General features: G+C 39.2%; 1 protein-coding gene across 3 annotated transcripts in view; it reads right to left on the bottom strand.

Moving 5' to 3' along the window:
- Positions 1-22,190, bottom strand: part of STAG1 (stromal antigen 1) — a 365,202-nt gene that overhangs the window by 317,956 nt on the left and 25,056 nt on the right. For 2 of the 3 annotated variants that reach the window (XM_037909146.2, XM_043521994.1), the window contains one exon: positions 8,700-8,751. The exons of the other annotated variant lie outside the window; for it this stretch is intronic. The gene's annotated coding sequence lies outside the window, so the exon portion shown is untranslated. The remainder of the gene's footprint in view (positions 1-8,699; positions 8,752-22,190) is intronic. 3 annotated transcript variants of the gene reach the window in all.

Genomic DNA, 22,190 nt, shown 5'->3' with positions numbered 1-22,190 from the left:
ATACAAAGAATACGGGAAAAATCAGCTACACAATATAGATTGAAATTTTCAAAAAGGCCGAAAGAAGCAAATATCAATAGGAAATGGGCGTTTCACTCCCTTCAGCCCCTTTGAAAATGCTACTCGTAGTTACTAAATTGCTTCTACTGTTTTTCTTATTGCAATGTAATAGCAATACCCGGAAACAGGGAAAAGTGCATGGCCCCTCAGTTTATTTTTAAATCCCATAATTCTAGTACGTAACATCTGCTATGCCTCTAGAAAATCACCTTTGTTAGCCATTGCACTGACATTTTCTTCTGAAAATTATTTCGAAAAGGAATGCAGTTTTCAATTAAACTGCCACAGTTTCAAAGGGAAAAATCAGAAGGGAAGATTATTAAATAGCTTGTTTATGCAGTTTTTGTAAAAGTAGATAAAATTTAACTATAGTTCCTGGAATTCCATTTCTTACCAGTTTGTGCCATAACTCAATTAAATTTAAAAAAATAATTCTCATTTTAACTCGAAACAGTGTTATTGTGTCAGCTGATTTTAAGTGGTTTTTGCTGCCTTTTCCCTGACTCCACATTTCCCATTTTTCCATCAGGCATACTGGTCTGCGTTAACAGCCAAATCATATATACACAACATTGTGTGTGACCTACTAGAAAGTTGCTATAGCAACGATTTCTTTCTGCAGTACATATTATGCATTTTAAGTGCCATCGTACAGTGTAGCATGTCTTGTCAATTAATAAGCAACGTTCAGAATAGCACAGTATCAAAGTGAGACACTGAAGAAAACAAAATATGAAAAACATTATGTCCACCATATACACAAAATGAGATGTATGTTGGTATACATTCTATATTTAGACTCCTGATTGATAAAAACAATTGCTGGTTTCTTTAATACCAGGCTGTAAAACTTACACGTCTACTGAAACACACACACAAAATTCATAAAGTATGAAAAATACTCTGGATGATTTTTGACAGGGAATGACAGAAATTTATAACCAACAGGCCTGACCAGTGTGTGAAATCCTCTGTATGATCAGCCAAGAATTTGGTGAATATCGGAGGGTACAATAATTTAGGCTTCTGCTGTTTGTTTTGTGCAAAATACCTCCACAACAAGGGAGAGAATTTTTTAAAATAGGAAAATATGGTTGACCCAGTCTCACTAGACTTCAGGGAATCACTGGGTGAAACCTATGGCTTGTGTTAAGCTGGAGGTCAGACTATATGATTATAATGGTGCCTCTTCTGACATTAATAGCTACCAATCTATAAAATCAGTGTCCCTTTAAATTAGCAAGTCTTCTCTGACACAGAAAATAAAGATATTAAGCTTAGAGTCTAATATTAGTAAAAGGATATGTACAACCATGACAAATAGTAAATTAGTAATCCTAGCGAGGGAACATCATCATCAGGGAAACGTAAAAATATTAAATTGTGCAAATTTAAAGGCTTGAGAGTCTAAGACATTACTCCGTGATGCTAGTAAGTTAAATTGTAGTTCCATGAAACGTATGAATTGAGTACCAAGCACCTCCTTACTATCCCCTTAACTGCGACACATGAGCTCTTACCCATGAAACAGCAGTTGGTACTTGCAGCTGAAGATGAGGAGATCCTCTTACTTCCTACACTTCATTAACGCAAACTCTAAGCCAGTGTGCTTATGAGAACTTTGGAAGTCCCTTGCCACTGAATAGTACAAAATAAACAGGGCCCTAGTTTCTGAATTCCCTAGAAAAGTGTCCCTCTTGCAGACTGAGAGTGCAGTTCAACCACCACTTTTTTATGATTAAATATACATCACAAAAGGTAACAAAGTAACTTGCTAAGATATGAAAGGTGTTCAATTTCAGGAGAAAGGACACACCATTTATGAGCGCTATATCTTTCTGAACAGCAAAGTATTGGTGTTCATTGAAATCCTTCTGAAAGATACTATGTCTATCAGAAAGGCAAATCTAAGGGGTATGAGAAATTGCCTCGGCCCACATGCATCTTCAATAAGTAGGTAAATTAGCTGTGCTCTGCTACTGAGTGTAGTGCACTGATTAAGTATATGCAACCATACCTCCCTGTAGTGACTGGTTCACATTGAGGGTAACAGCCTACATCTCACAGCCAATTCTTTTAGCTCAAGTGGTAGAGACTTAAGCTTTCAGGGCTTGATTCTACAAGGAACTAAAAAGTCTTGCCCTAAACCAGCAAAGAACATAAATAAGCACAGCCCCAATGATTTCAATGGGATTGCTCTCATATTTAAAGTTAAGCACATACTTAAGAACTTTGCTGGATCAGGGCCTTATCATTCAGCACTGTAGTAAGACTGATCTTAAACCCAGCTTCATCTCTGCTGATTACCAATGCAGGGTCATTGCACACACACATCTCCTAAGGATGCAGAAATAAACCTAATATTTGAAAAAGTATGTATGTGGTCATGTAATAGGTTACTGTAATACATAAACACAAGGTTGCAAAGGAAAAAAAAAGATGCATAAAGGCCTGTGTATGGAAGGTGGGGATCGGTTTGCTTGTGTTTTTCAGAGATTTCCCTTCCTTGCTTTTCACATAAAAAATTCAAGCTCATCTGGGCTTGAAGATGCACTGGAAGCTAGTAAAATGGTGAAATCACGATATCAAAGAGAGTGAAAGGTGGGCAACTGAGACACGGGATTTTTAGTCAGATCGTTTAAAGCTTAGTTTTTGTTAACGGCCGTTTAACATCAGCAGCTAATTAACTTCAGTTAAAGGAAGCTTTCAATAATGACTCAATACACACAAATCCCTTCAATTAAGTATTAGAGCTTACAATAAATCCTCACCTGAAATCCTCCAACAAAAACAGGGAAAAACAGACTTAAATTTATTATTTTTAAGGGTAAAAAAAGAGCAAATTTTGCTTTAAATAAGCTTCATGCATCATCAGAAAGAAGAGGCACATTCCCTAATTTTTTAAAAACTTCTTTTGCTATTTCTGAATGTGAGGGCACAGAAAAACCCTTATAAAAATGTTTAAAGTAATATTTAATACAACTGCAGTGCACACCATCAACAATCTCAACAGATACTCTAAATTTGACTGATTGTTGGACAGGAACCATTGAGACAGTGGAATGTAATTTTTGCTGTCTTCCCTGGAGCAGTGTAGTTTTTAATTGTGTTGTCCATACTCCCAGCCAATGGCATTTTGGGATGCATAAGTAGGGGCATAGCCAGCAGATCGAGGGACGTGACCGTTCCCCTCTATTCGACATTGGTGAGGCCTCATCTGGAGTACTGTGTCCAGTTTTCGGCCCCGCACTACAAGAAGGATGTGGATAAATTGGAGAGAGTCCAGCGAAGGGCAACAAAAATGATTAGGGGTCTGGAACACATGACTTATGGGGAGAGGCTGAGGGAACTGGGATTGTTTAGTCTGCAGAAGAGAAGAATGAGGGGGGATTTGATAGCTGCTTTCAACTACCTGAGAGGTGGTTCCAAAGAGGATGGTTCTAGACTATTCTCAGTGGTAGAGAAGGACAGGACAAGGAGTAATGGTCTCAAGTTGCAGTGGGGGAGGTTTAGGTTGGATATTAGGAAAATCTTTTTCACTAGGAGGGTGGTGAAACACTGGAATGCGCTACCTAGGGAGGTGGTAGAATCTCCTTCCTTAGAAGTTTTTAAGGTCAGGCTTGACAAAGCCCTGGCTGGGATGATTTAATTGGGGATTGGTCCTGCTTTGAGCGGGGGTTGGACTAGATGACCTCCTGAGGTCCCTTCCAACCCTGATATTCTATGATTCAAGTCACAGGTGGACAACAGGACAGTGTGCTGCCTGCACAGAGCCAAAACACAAGATGTCACTCCAAGACTGGATAGGCTTCTGAAGTCAACTGGAAAGGTTCCATTGGTGATGGTTCATATCAGCACTAATGACACTGCCTAACAGAATATCACACAGATAACAGATTACTTAAGGACACTCGGAAGCATTCTAAGAAAAAAAAATTGTCAAGCAACCTTCTCTGAGGTTTTTCCTGTCCCATGAGCAAAGGCGTGACCCAGAGCGATCTTGGTCACTTGGTAAACTAGTGCAAACAAATAATGTGTGTGTTTTAATACAAGTAGTAAAAGTCAACGTTTACATCTAGGAACAAAGAATGTAGGCCATACTTGCAGGATGGGGGACTCTATCCTGAAGAAGATATGGCGGGCTGTGGTGGATAATCAGAAGAACATGAGCTCCCAATGTGATGTTGTGACCAGAAGAGCTACGGCTATCGTAGAATGCATAATTAGGGGAAGGTCGAGTAGGAATAGAGAAGTTATTTTACCTCTGTATTAGACACTAATGCAACCACTGCTGGAATACTGTGTCCAGTTCTGATGTCCACAATTGAAGAAGGATGTTGATAAATTGGAGATGGTACGTAGAAGAGCCACGAGACCAATTAAAAGATTAGAAAACATGCCTTATAATGGTAAGACTCAAAGAGGTCAATCTATTTACCTTAAAGTGAAGGTGAAGGTGTGACTTGATTATAGTCTATCTACCTGGGGAACAAATATTTAATAATGGGTTCCTCCAATGTAGCAGAAAAAGGTCTAACATGATCCAATGGCTGGAAGTTGAAGCTAGACAAATTCAGACTGGAAGCAAGGCATAAATTTTTTACAGTGAGGGTATTTAACTACTAGAACAATTTAGCGACAGTCATGGTGGATTCTTCATCACTGGTAATTTTTAAATCAAGATAGGACTTTTTTCTAAAAGAGCTGTTCTAGTATAAAACAGAATTATTTCAGGCAAGTTCTATGGTCTGTGTTATACAGGTCAGAATAGATTGGTCAGAACAGTGGTCCCTTCTGGATTTAGAATTCATAAGTAGTCTCTACAGGCTCTAAGGGAGCAATAGGTTTTGCAGATAAATTCTCTATTATCAAAAAATTTCAGAAACAAAAACCCAACTTGGTCCCCTAATAGCCTCCCTGGCAGGTTCTAGCAGCAGCCAAGGCCCCAGTGACTACCTTGGAGCGGGGCTGGCCTTAGACTTCTTTGCTACTGGATGAGAAAGTGTTCCAAGGCAGTACAAAGGGCACAAAAAGGCTAGCTACAATCAGGCTCCAAGAATAGAACCAAGATCCTTGCTCTCTGCAGAGAAGCTGCCATTATCTAAGGTCAGTCGCTGATAGTAGTGTAATCCCTGCAAAGCCAGAACAGAGGGTGGGGAAAGCGAGAGCAGTTCCTGGATGGAGAACTGGGTACCAAAATCTTTCCTTGTCCAAACTGATGAAGCTCCTTGATTAGACAGGTTACCAAAGACACTTACTGAGCCATTAATGTTGAATTTCAAAAAAATCTTGGAGCAGCAAGGAAGTTCCAGAAGACTGGAAGAAAGCTAGTATTGCTGCAACTTTTAAAAAGAGTAAACAAGATGACCTAGGTAATTATAAGCCTGTCAGAGCTTGACCTGGATCCCAGGCAAGATAATACAGCGGTTGAGCAACCCAGTTTCTATACTATTCGAGCCCCTACATCAGCAGACAACTATTTTACTAAAGTAATCCAAACATTTCATCTGACATGATCCTTAGAATCACAGAATATTAGGGTTGGAAGAGACCTCAGGAGGTCATCTAGTCCAATCCCCTGCTCAAAGAAGGACCAACACCAACTAAATCATCCCAGCCAAGGCTTTGTCAAGCCGGGCTTTAAAAACCTCTAAGGATGGAGATTCCACCACCTCCCTAGGTAACCCATTCCAGTGCTTCACCACCCTCCTACTGAAATACTGTTTCCTAATATCCAACCTAGACCTCCCCCACTGCAACTTGAGACCACTGCTTCTTGTTCTGTCATCTGCCACCACTGAGAACAGTCTAGCTCCAACCTCTTTGGAACCCTCCTCCAGGTAATTGAAGGCTGCTATCAAATCTCCCCTCACTCTTCTCTTCTGCAGACTAAATAACCCCAGTTCCCTCAGCCTCTCCTCATAAGTCATGTGCCCCAGCCCCCTAATCATTTTCGTTGCCCTCCGCTGGACTCTCTCCAATTTGTCCACATCCCTTCTGTAGTGGGGGGACCAAAACTGGACACAATACTCCAGGTGTGGCCTCACCAGTGCCGAATAGAGGGGAATAATCACTTCCCTCAATCTGCTGGCAATGCTCCTACTAATACAGCCCAATATGCCGTTGGCCTTCTTGGCAACAAGGGCACACTGCTGACTCATATCCAGCTTCTTGTCCACTGTCATCCCCAGGTCCTTTTCCGCAGAACTGCTGCTTAGCCAGTCAGTCCCCAGCCTGCAGCGGTGCATGGGATTCTTCCTTTCTAAGTACAGAACTCTGCACTTGTCCTTGTTGAACCTCATCAGATTTCTTTTGGCCCAATCCTCCAATTTGTCTAGGTGACTCTGGACCCTATCCCTACCCTCCAGCGTATCTATTTCTCCCCACAGCTTAGTGTCATCTGCGAACTTGCTGAGGGTGCAAATCATCCCATTATCCAGATCATTAATAAAATGTTGAACAAAACCGGCCCCAGGACCGACCCCTGGGGCACTCCACTTCATACTGGCTGCCAACTACACATTGAGCCGTCAAACACTACCCGTTGAGTCTGACAATCTAGCCAGCTTTCTATCCACCTTACAGTCCATTCATCCAATCCATACTTTTTTAACTTGCTGGCAAGAATACTGTGGGAGACCATATCAAAAGCTTTGCTAAAGTCAAGATATATCACATCCACAAATAGGAGATAGTTTACAAGTAATTTCTACACTCATTTAACAGCATTAATATGGAACCATCTTACTACAAACACCAAAGGCGATATGATGAGGCAATTTACAGAATATCTTATATTCCTCCATTAACTGAAATATAAACAGCAGCAAGAGAACATGCCAAGAAAAATTAACCCCAACTCTAACTACTGATCATACTAGTCACATCGCACATTACATATGGGATGGGGATAGTGTAGTTTATCACGTTTAATGGGGAATTATTCATTTAAAACCAATGAACAGTGAGTGTAAGGAATATCAAAGAGCACAGATTTTCCCCCGGCTGTATTTAGAAACAAAGACCTACTAGGTTATTTTATCCACCCATCTACCTGCCAATAAAGGATTGTGCTGAATATTCAAATGATTTGTCCAGTCTAATTTTAAGTGATTAAAGTGGCAGGAGATTACTCCAGTCTAACTGACCTCTCTGTTATTAAGTATACCTTTGGTCAATTTTAATCAACTTACATCTATTGACATGCCATTGTTAAACCCTAAACAATTACTCCTCCTTAGAGTATTTCATTCCCTTTAAATACTGACCATACATATGGTTATATCCCTGTTAGTTACTGCACCGTACATATTTTAGGTTTTTTAAACCTTTAGTAGCTCTAAATATATTCTTCCAGGTGCTAAAATATTTTTCCCCAGTTCAGCAGCATTTTTTGGATACCGAGACCTAGAACTCTAAATAGTACCCTAGATGTGATATGACATGGGTCAGACACAGAACTGTCACTTTTTTGATCAGTGAAGAAATTTCTCTGTATTATACTACACAAAGTGCTATTGGCTGTTTTTGTCATTAATATTGAACGACCAGATCATGTCTAATTTGCTTTGCACAAAAGCTTGTTAAGATATTTCTAGTTCAGTAACGTACCATTCCCTTCTGAGCATTAGACCAGGAGGAAAGAGTAAGAGGATCGTCTCAGACTATGCTGAAATATCCTATTTTTGACACTCCAGCCTCCTTCCCTCACACCCAGCTCACTTTTCTCATCTACTTGTCACATCTTCCCATGGCTACCATTATTATGATTACAGTGGAGCCTTGTAGCTATACCTTAGTTAGGGTTGTGTTCTAAAATGAATTTAAAATCTTTTTTTCTCTCCTAAATATAGAAGTCCTTTTAGAATGAATTTCACACATGGTTAGTTTTTACACATTTTCTCTTGCTGAATTAAATAATGAATATCTGAAATTGGGCTTTTTATTAACTTTGTCCTTGGCAGTCCAACCTTTCACTGTTAACAGTGAAACTATTTACTACATAATTAGGTAGAGAGATTTATCCCTCTGCTTTACATCTGATGTAATATTTACGTATAATTCCATTTTGGGTTATTTTTAAGAATTATTCATAATAGTTGAAACTATGTATGACAAATTTTTATCAAATATTTTCTTCTCTGTTTTATAGATAAAAAACAGACTCCATCAATATAGTTACATTTTTCAGTCAGATTCTATGCTACTAGGCAGAAGATTTTCTATATGGGGGTCTGGCACACAGCACTGATGTGAAGTGTACACTTCTCTATCCCCAACAGATTTGCCCCTCTTATTTAATCATCTACCTTTAAGCATGAAAAAACCACATTAATATACAAAAAAATTAATTGTAAAATAGTCAAGTTAAGTTGTACTACATACAATACACCTGAAACAAACATGAAAAAGCGAGGAAAGAAAAAGGTTAAGCCATTACAGCACATACCCTTCGATGCTCTAGCCACAACCATACACTTTACCATTATCACAATTACCCAACATCACAAATCCCACACCACAACATTAACTCCTCTGTAATGTCACCAGGTATAATTCATGTTTTGCATCTGTACCAAGACTATGTATCCCTAAGGCATTAGCTATTTGAAGCTGGAAGATTGATCAGTGGAGCTTACCTTTAAGAATGTATTAACATGCAATGGAGCCTCTGGCTGGCACTCCTGATACCTAGAAAAGCAAAAATCAAGCGTGTATTAGGTTTCTCCTGCCAACCATTTCCACAGTGCCAACAAAGCTTGAGGTATAAAGCATGACCTCAAATCTGAACCACCACTTCCAGATGGAAATTTAGGAGCTCTCCAAACAAACATTTGAACATAAGAACGGCCATACTGGGTCAGACCAAAGGTCCATCCAGCCCAGTATCCTGTCTACCGACAGTGGCCAATGCCAGCTGCTCCAGAGGGAGTGAACCTAACAGGTAATGATGTAGTGATGTCTCTCCTGCCATCCATCTCCACCCTCTGACAAACAGAGGCTAGGGACACTATTCCTTACCCATCCTGGCTAATAGCCATTAATGGACTTAACCTCCATGAATTTATCCAGTTCTCTTAAACTCTGTTATAGTCCTAGCCTTCACAACCTCCTCAGGCAAGGACTTCCACAGGTTGGTACCTGTTTTGGGTTCATAGTTTAATCACTGCCAATACAGCCATCCTCCATTTTCAGATGTGGTGGACAGAATAACAGAATGTAAAATGAGCCAAAGGTTAGTTATGAGGAATTTTCTGAAAGGAACCTAAGGATCTTCCACCAATCTTCAGATTCTGAAGATGACAAATTCTTCTGTTTAACGCAAGAATTCACCCACAGGTGTTAATCTTTCAGTTCTGTAGAGATAAGGAATAAACATCTTGTGTGCTCAAGCAAATTTTAATTACTTGCAGTAGGACTGAGGCTATAGGCTACTTTAAGTTAAAATGGTCACCATTTCCCTACAGCCTGTACAATAGATTAGAATGTCCATATCAGGGTAAGAGGGGAGTTTCTGAGGAGTAATTGCATATCCTGTGCTCAGAGGTAACAGCCTTGGCTAATTTGTGAGTTTGGTATGTTTCTGTAAGGGCCTTGTGATTGGGTTTTCAAGCCTCTCCAGGCCATGTGTGTGATCTCTCCAGGTGTTTTTAAAATTCTTCTTGCTAACAAAGGAGTTGTGCTGACCCAATTATACAACCTATATATGCCAGCTGCAAAGGGAACTTTGAATCAGAGAACAGTGAATCAATTCTGAAGCACTTAGAGGAGAGGAAAGTGATCAGGAACAGTCAGCATGGATTCACCAAGGGCAAGTCATGCCTGACTAATCTAATTACCTTCTATGATGAGATAACTGGCTCTGTGGATGAGGGGAAAGCTGTGGATGTGTTGTTCCTTGACTTTAGCCAAGCTTTTGACACGGTCTCCGACAGTATTCTTGCCAGCAAGTTAAAGAAGTATGGGCTGGATGAATGGACTATAAGCTGGAGAGAAAGTTGGCTAGATTGTCGGGCTCAATGGGTAGTGATCAATGGTTCCATGTCTAGTTGGCAGCCGGTATCAAGTGGAGTGCCCCAAGGGTCGGTCCTGGGGCCGGTTTTTTCAATATCTTCATAAATGATCTGGAGGATGGCGTGGATTGCACCCTCAGCAAGTTTGCAGATGACACTAAACTGGAGAAGAGGTAGATACGCGGGAGGGTAGGGATAGGATACAGAGGGCCCTAGACAAATTAGAGGATTGGGCCAAAAGAAATCTGATGAGGTTCAACAAGGACAACTGCAGAGTCCTACACTGAGGAAGGAAGAATCCCATGCACCGCTACAGACTAGGGACCGAGTGGCTAGGCAGCAGTTCTGCAGAAAAGGACCTAGGGGATATGAGTCAACAGTGTGCCCTTGTTGCCAAGAAGGCCAATGGCATTTTGGGCTGTATAAGTAGGGGCATTGCCAGCGGATCGAGGGACGTGATTGTTCCCCTCTATTCGACATTGGTGAGGCCTCATCTGGAGTACTGTGTCCAGTTTTGGGCCCCACACTACAAGAAGGATTTGGAAAAATTGGAAAATGTCCAGCGGAGGGCAACAAAAATGATTCGGGGGCTGGAACACATGACTTATGGGGAGAGGCTGAGGGAACTGGGATTGTTTAGTCTGCAGAAGAGAAGAATGAGGGGGGATTTGATAGCTGCTTTCAACTACCTGAAAGGGGGTTCCAAAGAGGATGGATCTAGACTGTTCTCAGTGGTAGCAGATGACAGAACAAGGAGTAATGGTCTCAAGTTGCAGTGGGGAAGGTTTAGGTTGGATATTAGGAAAAACTATTTCATTAGAAGGGTGGTGAAACACTGGAATGCATACCTAGGGAGGTGGTGGAATCTCCTTCCTTAGATATTTTTAAGGTCAGGCTTGACAAAGCCCTGGCTGGGATGATTTAGTTGGGGATTGGTCCTGCTTTGAGCAGGGGGTTGGACTAGATGACCTCCTGAGGTCCCTTCCAACCCTGATATTCTATGATTCTATGAACAAGCAAACACTAACAGGAGTGTTTGAAGGAATTTGCAGCAGGGAATTTGCTTATCTTCTACCTAGGTACATTTCTACATGAGTAATAATGGACAACGCTGGAACAGTATTTGCAGCCTGGGAGAAGATGTACATGTTTTCCTTCCTGACTGAAGGCACAAGAAGAGTTTTCCTGAATGTGAAATGCAAGCTGATGGGAAGAAAAGGTTTGTGGTCTTGAAGAACCATCTACCTGACAGCACCAAAGAGAATGATGATTTCTTGAACAACAAGATCTAGAAATCATTGCCACAGATTCAACAAGGGAAGGAATTAGCAATGAAGGAGTCGAAAGTAGAAATCAGAAAAAGAGGATTGGCAGTTTATGATCACTAGAGGAAAGTGAACCAGAAGGCATTCTACATAGCAGAATACATCATCAGGTAGGGTTTAAAAAAGAGAAGCTCATGGAGGATAGGTCCATCACTGGCGATTAGCCAGGATGGGCAGGGATGGTGTCCCTAGCCTCTGTTTGTCAGAAGCTGGGAATGGGTGACAAGGGATGGATCACTTGATGATAACCTGTTCTGTTCATTCCCTCTGGGGCACCTGGCATTGGCCACTGTCAGAGAATAGGATACTGGGCTAGATGGACCTTTGGCCTGACCCAGCATGGCTGTTCTTATGTAGTCTACAAGGCATCTGCAGAAAAATCTCTCTTTGAAATTTCACTAGACGAACAAAATAAGAGCTGCAAGGGACATATATGAGGATGGCTGCTCAGCTCAATCCAGAAGGACACCACACCTGCTCAAGAGAAGATGAGAACAGTCCCTGTTTTCAGGGACTCCATGTTAAGAAAAATGGGTAAAAAATTCTGCAAGAGACAAAAGGACAGAAGAATTGTGTGCCGTCTTCCCGGAATTAAGAGAAGAGATATGATAAGATGGCATTCTGAAGTTGATGCACAAAACTCCGCTGGCAATTTAACAAATTGGCACGAGTGACATGACATTATGCTTCAAAGATTATTGAACACTTCAGGGATCTTGGAAGGGAGGCAAGGCCAGGTGATATTTTTGGAGATCCCTCTTATCCCATGAGCAAAGGGGAGGTGAACCTCTGGGCTAGGTAAGTGATATAGAGTAGAGGGATTTGTTTTCATGGAATGTTAGCCACGTTACATGGAAGAGAGATCTAGAGAGTTTGGACGGCCTTCATCATAATGGCACAGAAATCAATCTTGTGGAATAGACTAGTTAGATTATTTGGAAGCCATTTAATAACCAACAGTAATGTGGTAAACACAGTACAAATGCTATGCAATGCGAACTAAAGGAGTCACAAACATCATGAATCATGGGGTGCAAAGAAAACAAATATTAATTACTGCAAAAAGTACAGAAATTAGAAGTTCAGACAATTATCAGCATATAAGCTATATTCTTCCACCCAGACAGACCTCACCATTGCCACGACCGTACGTCAAAGACCACAGCTGTAAATTTCAGCCTTTTAGTGATGCCATCCATGTAAAGCCTTCATTAACTACCACCACGAAGCACAAACTACTATATTAAACATGCCGAAATAACAACAACTTGATGAAGGGAATGTGCGCAGAAGAACAGGCTGGGAGGTAGTTTGTTGTGTCCATTTCTTCAGCCAGAATGGCCCTCGGCCTTCATCATTGGAATCAGATGTTTTTAGAAAATTCATGCTGCTTATTAATTATAATTCCATCATATCCTAGTGCTTACATAGGACTCAAAGGGACCTCCTGGATCTTCGAGTCCAGTCCCAATATTGCAAGCAACCATGTCATACTCCCATTCATAAATTTATCAAACTCCATCTTAGAACAAGTTAGATTTTTTTCTCACTATTTCTATTGGAAGGCTATCCCAGAATCTCACTCCTCTCATGGTCAGAAACCTTCTTCTAATTTCCAACCTAAATTTTTTCATGGTTAGCTCACACCCATTTGCTCTTGTTCCAACATTGTCCTTTAATGACTAGAATTGTGCACAGTATTCCAGATGAGGTCTCATCAGTGCCTTGTACAACAGCATTAATACTTCCTTATATCTACCAACTCACCTCACATATCCTAGGATCACATTTACTTTTTTTTTTACAAACGCATTTCTTTGGTGGCTCATAATTATCCTGTAAACTAATACATCCAGGTCTTTTTTCTCCTCTGCTGCTTCCAACTGATGAACCGGCAACTTATAGCAGTAATTCTTGCTATAGCTACCAAGTACACGATCTTGCACTTTGTACTATTAAATTTTGTCTAATTTCATCCAGTACTCTAGGTCATCCAATTCTTCCTGTATAATATTCTGATCCTCTTCGGTATTGACAATGCCTCCCACCTTTGTGTCATCAGAAAATTGCATTAGCACATTCCTACCTTTTGTGGTAAGATAATTAATAAAAACATTAAAATAAGATTGGTCCAAATACTTGAGGAACTTGACTAGTAACTTCCCTCCAGCATAACCTGTTATCTCCCATTTAGCCTATTCCTTACTCATTTTATTATTCTTGTACTAATCCCCATCTTCTCCAACAAAACTGATAATTTCCCTTGTGGTACCAGGCCAAGTGCTTTATTAAAATGCAAACAGACTAGACCTACTATATTTCCCTTATCTAAAAAAATCATTCATCTTCTTAAAGAAAAGTATCATGTTAGTCTGGCACAGTCTACCTGTGCAGACCTTTGTTGCATTTTGTCCCATTTTTCACTTAACTCCATATTTCTAATTATTCTTTCCTTCAAAATTTGGTTCAAAAGTCTTGCATTCTATTGAAATCAGACTAACAGGTCACTAGTTGCCTGAATCACCTTTTTCCCCTTCTTAAATACAGCTACAATGTTAGTTATTCTCCACTCCAGTTTTGATAGATTTATTTAAAAACTTTGCTACTGGACTTGCAAATTCATAGATTCCAAGGCCAGAAGGGACCATTTTGATCATCCAGTCTGACCTCTGTATAATGCAGAACTTCCCCAAAATAATTCCCACAGCCTATCTTTTAGAAAAACATCCAATCTTGGTTTAAAAATGGTCAGTGATGGAAAATCCACCACGATGCTTGGTAAATTTTTCCAATGGTTAAATACCCTCGCTGTGAAAAACGTATGCTTTGCTTCCAGTCTGAAGTTGTCTAGCTTCAACTTCCAGCCATTGGATAATATTATGTCTTTCTCTGCTAGATTGAAGAGCCCATTATTAAATATTTGTTCCTCAGGTAAATATTTATAAACTGTAATCAAGTCACTTTTTAGCCTTCTTTGTTCAAATTGGTACTCTTCTATGAACCCTCTCCAATTTATCAACATCCTTCTTGAATTAAGGACACCAGAACTGGACACAGTACTCCAGCAGCAATTGCATTACTGCCAAATACACAGGTAAAATAACTTCTCTATTCCTACTCAAGATTCCATTATTTATACATTCCAGAACAGCCTTAGCTCTTTTGGCACAGCATTACTTTGGGAGCTCAAGTTCCACTGATTATCCATCACAGCCACCGAAATCATCTTCAGAGTCACTGCTTCCTAGGATAGAGTCCCCCATCCTGTAAGTATGGCCTATATTGTTTGTTCCTAGATGTATACATTTACATGCAAGCATATTGTTTGCTTGCACCCCATCTACCCAGCAATCCAGATCATTCTGAATCAGTGATCTTTCTTCTTCATTATTATTTACCATTCCTCAGTTTGCGTGTCATCCACTATCATCAGTGACAATATTACGTTTTCTTCCAAGTATTTGATAAGAATGTTACATAACATTGGGCTAAGAACGAATCCCTATGGGACTCCGCTGGAAACACCCACGTGATGATAATTCCTCATTTATAGACACACTCTAAAACCTCTCCGCAGTTAGCCAGTTTTTAATCCATTTAATATATGCCATGTTAATTTTATTGTTCTAGTTTTTTAATCAAAATTTCGTGTGGCACCAAGCCAAATGACTGAGAAAAGTTTATTACATGAATGCTATTACCTTTATCAACCAAACTTATCTCAAAAGAAATCAGGTTAGTTTGACAGGATCTATTTTCCATAAACCCATGTTGATTTTTGTTCATTACATTACCCTAATTTAATTCTTTATTACTCAAGTCCCGTATTTACTGCATCATTATCTTGCCTGAGATTGACATCAGGCTAACAGGCCTATAATTATCCAGGTCACATCCCATTTACCATTTAAAAAATTGGTCCACCATTAACTTTCTTCTGGTTTTCTGCAATTTCTCCGCTACTCTAAGCATTACTGAAAATCAACATTAATGGTCCAGTGAGCTCCCCAACCAACTCTTTTAAAACTCCTGGATGCAAGTTATCTGGATCTGCTAATGTAAAAAAATTACAAATTTGGTGCCAATTTTTTCAGCATACTGGGACGGACATTTATCCAATCCCCCAGACTTGAATGTTAAGCTTTTTGAGTTTGTTTCCACCTCAAGGTGGTAATTTACATTTCTATATACTCATTCCTATTTAGCCATCCTGCCTTTGCTTCCATGTTCTACATTATCATCCTTATTAAATACTGAGGCAAAGTATTTGTTAGTTTTTGGGCCACACCTGCACTGTCCTTAATCTCTACCCCATCCTACCTAGCCATCCCAGCTACACAGCAATCCCACTTCTCTTCTTGCTCTCTTTTTATTTATATGGCTAAAGAACCTTTTACTATTGCTTTAATTTCCTATGCAAAGCCTTATTCAGTTTCACTTTTGACAATTCTCACTTTGTCCCTACAGTTTTTGACCTCCAATATCTATTAGCTTCCCCACCCCTCTTTTTTTTTTTTTTTAAACTCAATCTCTTCTTCCATTTTTTTTTGGTCTCTCTGCTTACCCCTAATATCTTTTCTGAGGGGTTATTCAGTACATCAGGTCTGGAGCCCTTCCCTACAAATTCCTCCCTCTTGCTTCGGTTGCATATTCCGAACAGTTTTTGTATCTTTGACTTAAATTCCAAGCATCCTTCACATTTAAGTCCCTCAGCTCTTCAGTCCAGATGATTTCATTCTCTTAGTTTCCCAAAATGGCCCCTTTTAGAAATCAAACACTTTTTTTTTTTTTACACTATTTTTCCATTTAATTTAAACTGAATCAACTCATGATCACTCAATTCAAGTTTATTTTCTATGACCAGCTTTCTATAATGTTCTTACTACTTATCAAAATCAAGTAAAAAACAGACCACCTCTGATGGTTCACTGGTTAAAGAAATCTATTTCATCCAGGAATAACTGGACTCTACCATTATTAACATTTGCTCTCCAATCCATATCTGGGAAGTTAGTGTCCCATAATGAAAGAATTTCTCTAGTAATATTAAAGAGATCTTTATACATACTCAAATCAAAACTCAGAGGCCTATAGAAGGCCACTAATGCTACCCCAATAGAACATTTTTCTATCCTTTCCCAAGGCAATTTTAACTTCAACAGACTGTACAGAAATAAGTGATAGAATGGATAAAACAGCCTAGCACACTACTGACAGATATACAACACTACACCACCTTTACTTGATTTAAATTCCTCCTGAACAGCACACACCATCCAGTACCTGTACTCGAGTTTACAAACAGGACTTGTGAGTCAATTGCCAAATGTGATTGGACAAATGTAGGTACTGCTATAACATCCAATGAAGTTTACAAGTATCTTATTTTATTCATGTAGCTTTACAGAGTAAGATAAACTCTTTTAAAACCTAAAATACAACACAGTTAAATAATACAAACCAATTAAGCAGACAAAGTTAAAACTCAGCCTACTCTAAAAGCATCAGCAAACTCCCTGAGAAATAATCCCCAATCTTTCCAGCCTGCCTCTCCACACAAAAGCCTTGAGGGAAAAAAAGACGTTGAACTCAGCCTCTGCCAGATTATCAGAAGGAGGGAAATCCAGGAGTCATGGATCACTCACTGAGAAAATCATGCCATTGGACCCAACATTTATATCTGAAGCTGGGTTTTTTGAAGAGTACTGACTTATCTTTTTCATCAGGGAAAATCCTGCATAGAGACGATCTCTGTGGTAGCTAGGGACCCAAATCATTAACCAGGGTAGATCGGATTTAAATCAAATTGATTTGAATCATGATTTAAATCACTAGTCAGGAAGACTCGATTTAATCATGGATTTCTACATAAAAGTGCATTCTTGTCGGTTGTTATAACCTTAAGACATATTCTTCGCAACTCAGAGATAGATGAAGGGTTCATTTTTAGAAGGTACACACTATACATTTTTAAGTGATTTATTTTGAAAACTTTTCAGGTTAGTTTTACAGCTATATCAGAAAATGAATGATTGTTTGGTTATTTCATTTACCAAAGGTAACTGAAGCAGATATTTATGAAGTCATTGGGAAGTGAACTATCATTAATATTTTGAGGTATTTCTTGCCATGCTATATTAGGAGGAGAACATCACCAGACAGACATTTAAATTGTTTTATTTAGCTAAAACAATGTTATGTATTCTGGATTTTTTTCTTCAACAGCAAACATGTAATATTTTAACAAAACAAGCATATGAAGTTTTGAATTTAGTTAAACATTCAAGTTTTTAAAAATCAGGTTTCTTTTTTTAAAATTGTTTTAAACTAAAATAGTTAAATGAATTTTTAAAAAAAATTAAATAGACGATGTCAGCCAGGCCAACATGAGAAACTTAAAATATTGGCTTCTGCAGCTGATTCAGTCATCTTCACCTTCATTTTCCTGTTTGTTCATAATCTGGAAAAGAAAAACAAGCTTTCCTACTTTTTCAGGTCCCAAAAGATTTCTCAATTTGGAATGAACTAATCCAAAGGAAAAAAATATTCTTTCTACACCGGCAGAAGAAGCTACTTCTGTTAAAAGTGGGATCATCACTTCAACAGTCTCTGAATCCAAGTGCTTAAGTGACTTCCATTCGTTCACTGCTGTGACTTTCTTTAAAACATCATCATCAAACACATTTCTTCAATGGTTCACCATTAGCTCTGAAGTTTATTATAGTTAACATTATGGAGGGATGATTGCTGGATGTCCATGTCATAGCCAACTCCTCTTCTTCAGCGGTTAAAGTTTGACCCTGGTACCGAGTATTGAAATTATTTGCAAGAAAATGAGCTGAAAATAGTGCTTGTCCCATTCGTTTTTTTAATTATTGTAATTTAACTCTGTCATTGCTTATTTCTCTTTTTAAGATCTCACTCAGCTCCTTCCAAATTTCAACAGCGCCAGCAATAAAACAGCTATTTTCCTGCATTTTGTTCAAGGCTACAGAAACAGGCTTCAGGGTACTCAGCATGTGTTCAACATTTCTCTTAAGCCCAATGTTGAGAACTTGGGCTGTAACGGTGCCATTATTTTTTCACAATTGTGTTCACAAACTGTCATCAGATTAGGCCAGTTCTTGATACAGTGCTCAAAACAATCCACTACTGAGTTCCATCGCACGTCTTGTGGGAGAGTTAGCTTGGTTCCTCCCACTTTTTTCAGAGCAGCTGCTGCAAAGCGGTTGTTATGGAAGTATTTTGTAATTTCAACATCATCAGCCTTTATTACTGGAACACTGAAGTCTTTGGCTAGGAGGTGCATCAAATCAGCACTGCAACCACATGTTATTAGCTTGGGACTCTCTTCACTTTCTTCTAAATAATTTCTTCTCATCTTGGATACGTTTGCAGCACTGTCTGTGACCAAGCTGTGTACTAAATATTTGAATTTTTTTTCCCCACAGTTTGTTATAACTTTTACTGCTTCTTCTTGTAAGTATTCTGTGTTGTGTGCATTTCCTGATGTATCAATTGGTTCTGTAAGGAAGACATTCCCTTCTTCTGTTGTCACACAAGCATCTACAGCAGGATCATTATGGACACTGCTCCACCCATCAAGACTCAGGTTAACAATTTCACCCCCAAAACCTTTCGCACACTGCTCAATTTCTCTTTCGTGCACTTTATCCAGCAATTTGCCTGCGACATCTGCTCTGTTGGGTGGACTGTATCCTGGTCTTAATGACTGGACCATATTAATGAAGTGTGGGTTCTCAATCAAACAGAAAGTAGAGTTTGTTGCAGAAACAAACCGGGCAATTTTTTCATCAATTACCCCATTTTGTAATCTGCTAGTTCTTATCACAAACCTATCTACGGTTGTTTCTGGATGATGGAGATTTTTTTTTTCTTTTTGCTACATGTGATATACTGTGGCTATGTGACATACATGATGTGACTGACACACTATCATTGGCAGCTAACTCTGAAACTATAGAAAATGATGGTGATCTTGAAGGTGGATAGTCTTCTGAATCCTGTATGCTGAGGGTGGATTCTCCTAAACAAAGTCAGTCAATGCAGGTATTTAATTAATATTACTATACTGCTCATTTAGTATCACTCATTGCATTCACTGACACTCAGTACTACTTTAAAGCTGAAATTGTAAAAGGAAGATCTGAATATTTCAGCTATTTTTTTTTTTTTTTTTTTTAGTAATTTAGTAATTTATTGTAGAGTAATAACTATATTTTTCGCTCAAACATGAGAATTCAAGACTAGTCCAGAACAAAGACAGGCAGTCCTTAAGAAAAAGTATGCCATAAAGTTTACCAACCTGAAGATCCTGCATGTTCAGACATGTTCCTTTCATCATCTTCAACACAGCCTCCTCCTGAGAAGGAACACTTCTCATGATGTTGTTTCATTTGGGAAACCAGACCTTGCATTTCTTTGTTGCACTGTTTGCATTTTGCACGCGTGCCTCTCTTACCCACAGGTAGAGGAACTTCATTAAAATATTCCCAAACTGGGTCTCTTTTACAGCCTGCTGCCATTATAGGTTTTCCCTTCTACTGAGAGAATGGTATGGTAGATCTCAAATCAATGAAGGCTACACTCAGAAAGACCTCAAGACTTCTGGAATATGCTGCTCAAACAGTTTCACTTTTGTTTCTACTGCCTGTCCCTCCCTTCTCACATTTATCTCCAGACTTCTTCTCCTTGTCCAGATCTATTCCGCCCCCAACAATCTTTCTATTCATTGAACTTTTTGAAACTTTGCACTTCTAGAGAGAGGTAAGGGATTGACTCTGTGTACACAAATTTGCAGAGGGACAATAGGGTTGAGGTCTATTATTTCTCACCTCTATATATTATTTATTTAAAAATAATTTTGCTGTTAACAAGCATATTATCTCTGGACACACAAATCCACAGTTTGAGAACTGCAAAACTAGGCATCTCTGATGGTATCTTCTAGACTGAGCCACATTGGGTAGATAGAAAGATTAACCTAAATAATCTGTACAGAAGCCCTTGGAGCCCCATAAGATTGGGTCTCTAATCCATGAGCTATTGGAACTCACAAACTTTTTCTTAAACATTACATGAATATATTGTTTCATACTATAGAATTAGAATTTATAATCCCTATTCCATGATGAGATATCTTTGAGCTATATTGTATCTTAATTAAAGCTATCTTTAGGTAGGTTTTCCTCAACAAGCATTTTATCAAAAAAATCCAATTTAAATAAAAAAAATCAGATTTTTTTATTTATTTTTTAAATCATTGATTTTTACCCACCCTGTCATTAACACAAATTGTACCCGGAAGGAATGAATTCATTAGGCCTATAACCACACAACTATACAAATCTAAAAGGAGGCATAATTTTGTGCCCATATGCTAGTTTTTAGCAAATTATTTCCACAAAAACGACTGTGCAAACACCTAAAATAAAAGGGATGAGTTTACCTCTCTCATCTACTTTTATCCTATTTATGTTTTCTTTTTCCACCTTCTCATTCTTTCCTTTCTCACCACTAAATTATTAGTATTGAACTTTACTGTTTGAACAAAAGAAAATGTATTTCTATATTCTATTAGTTTTATTCACAAAGTTACTAACATTTTACAGCTATAAAATATATGAGGAAGCACAAACATTACATTCTCCCTCCAAGAGCCACCACTGGGTGAGCAAGACGACACATAGCTCATTAGTTGAAGTTTTCAAATAGTATCAGGTGTCATCTCATGTACAGTGCATCATAGGAATCTAATCAAGTGACAAAACATGGACAACTGTGGTCAAGTCCATATCAAAAAGCAAAAGTAAGTTCTTCTGGAAAAGTTCCAGTGGAAAAAGCCAGTGTTACTGCCTGATCATATAATAGCAGCCTACGAACTAATGAAATGTCTAAATCACACACATCTTGATAAAAGACAAAATTGCATCAATCTCTGTTACCCCAGCCAACCAGCATCAACCATCTTGCACATACTGAGTCTTAGACCTCATTTGGCTCCCCTATCGCAACCACACACTGGGGAAGATGAGACTGCACAATACTGGTCCAATGAAAGTAGTACAAACCCACCCGGAAATCCTGGGTATGTATGTGGGCAGCTAACCCAAACCACCACTCATGCTACCCTGACTACACTGCTACTTTTTGCCCACTAGCTCGAGCAGAGCTACCATGCGTGTGTCTACTCGTGCTGAGAACGAAACATTACTTGCCCTGTACAGTTACTGTAGTTCGAGATGTGTATGCCTATAGGTGCTCCCGCTCAGGTGGGCATGTGCCTCTCGAGCCCTTGATCAGAGATTTCCAGCTAGCAGTGTCTGCTCAGCCTGCACATGTGCCCTATACCTCCTTGTGGCAGACACCGAGGTGATATAGGGTCATTCAGGGAAACATCACCCTTAATTCCTTCTCTATTCAATCATCTCCAAGGCAATAACCAAAGCAGAGGGGAAGGAGAGTAGATGTGGAGCATCAGATCTGACAGCATGGAGCGGTGCGTAATGCTTTGAAAATGTATGGACTGAAGTCTAAGTAGCAGCTCTACATATCTCAGATACTGGAACATTCTTCAAAAATGCTGCAGATGTTGCCTGCAATCTGTCTGAATGTGCACTCACCCAGGAGGCGGAGGAGGACCAAGCACCTGCAAACTCATAACAGGTAAAGATACAACCTGATACCTATTTTGAAAGTCTCTGAGAAGAAACAGGAGCACCCTTAGATCTATCTGAAAAGGACAGGAAGAGTCCGGGCGATTCTGAAATGG

Source organism: Chelonia mydas, chromosome 9 (genome assembly GCF_015237465.2).
Source record: "Chelonia mydas isolate rCheMyd1 chromosome 9, rCheMyd1.pri.v2, whole genome shotgun sequence".
NCBI classification, from domain to species: Eukaryota; Metazoa; Chordata; order Testudines; family Cheloniidae; genus Chelonia; species Chelonia mydas.
Note: the sequence above shows the minus strand (reverse complement) of the source record. Positions and strands in the feature narration are given on the sequence as shown.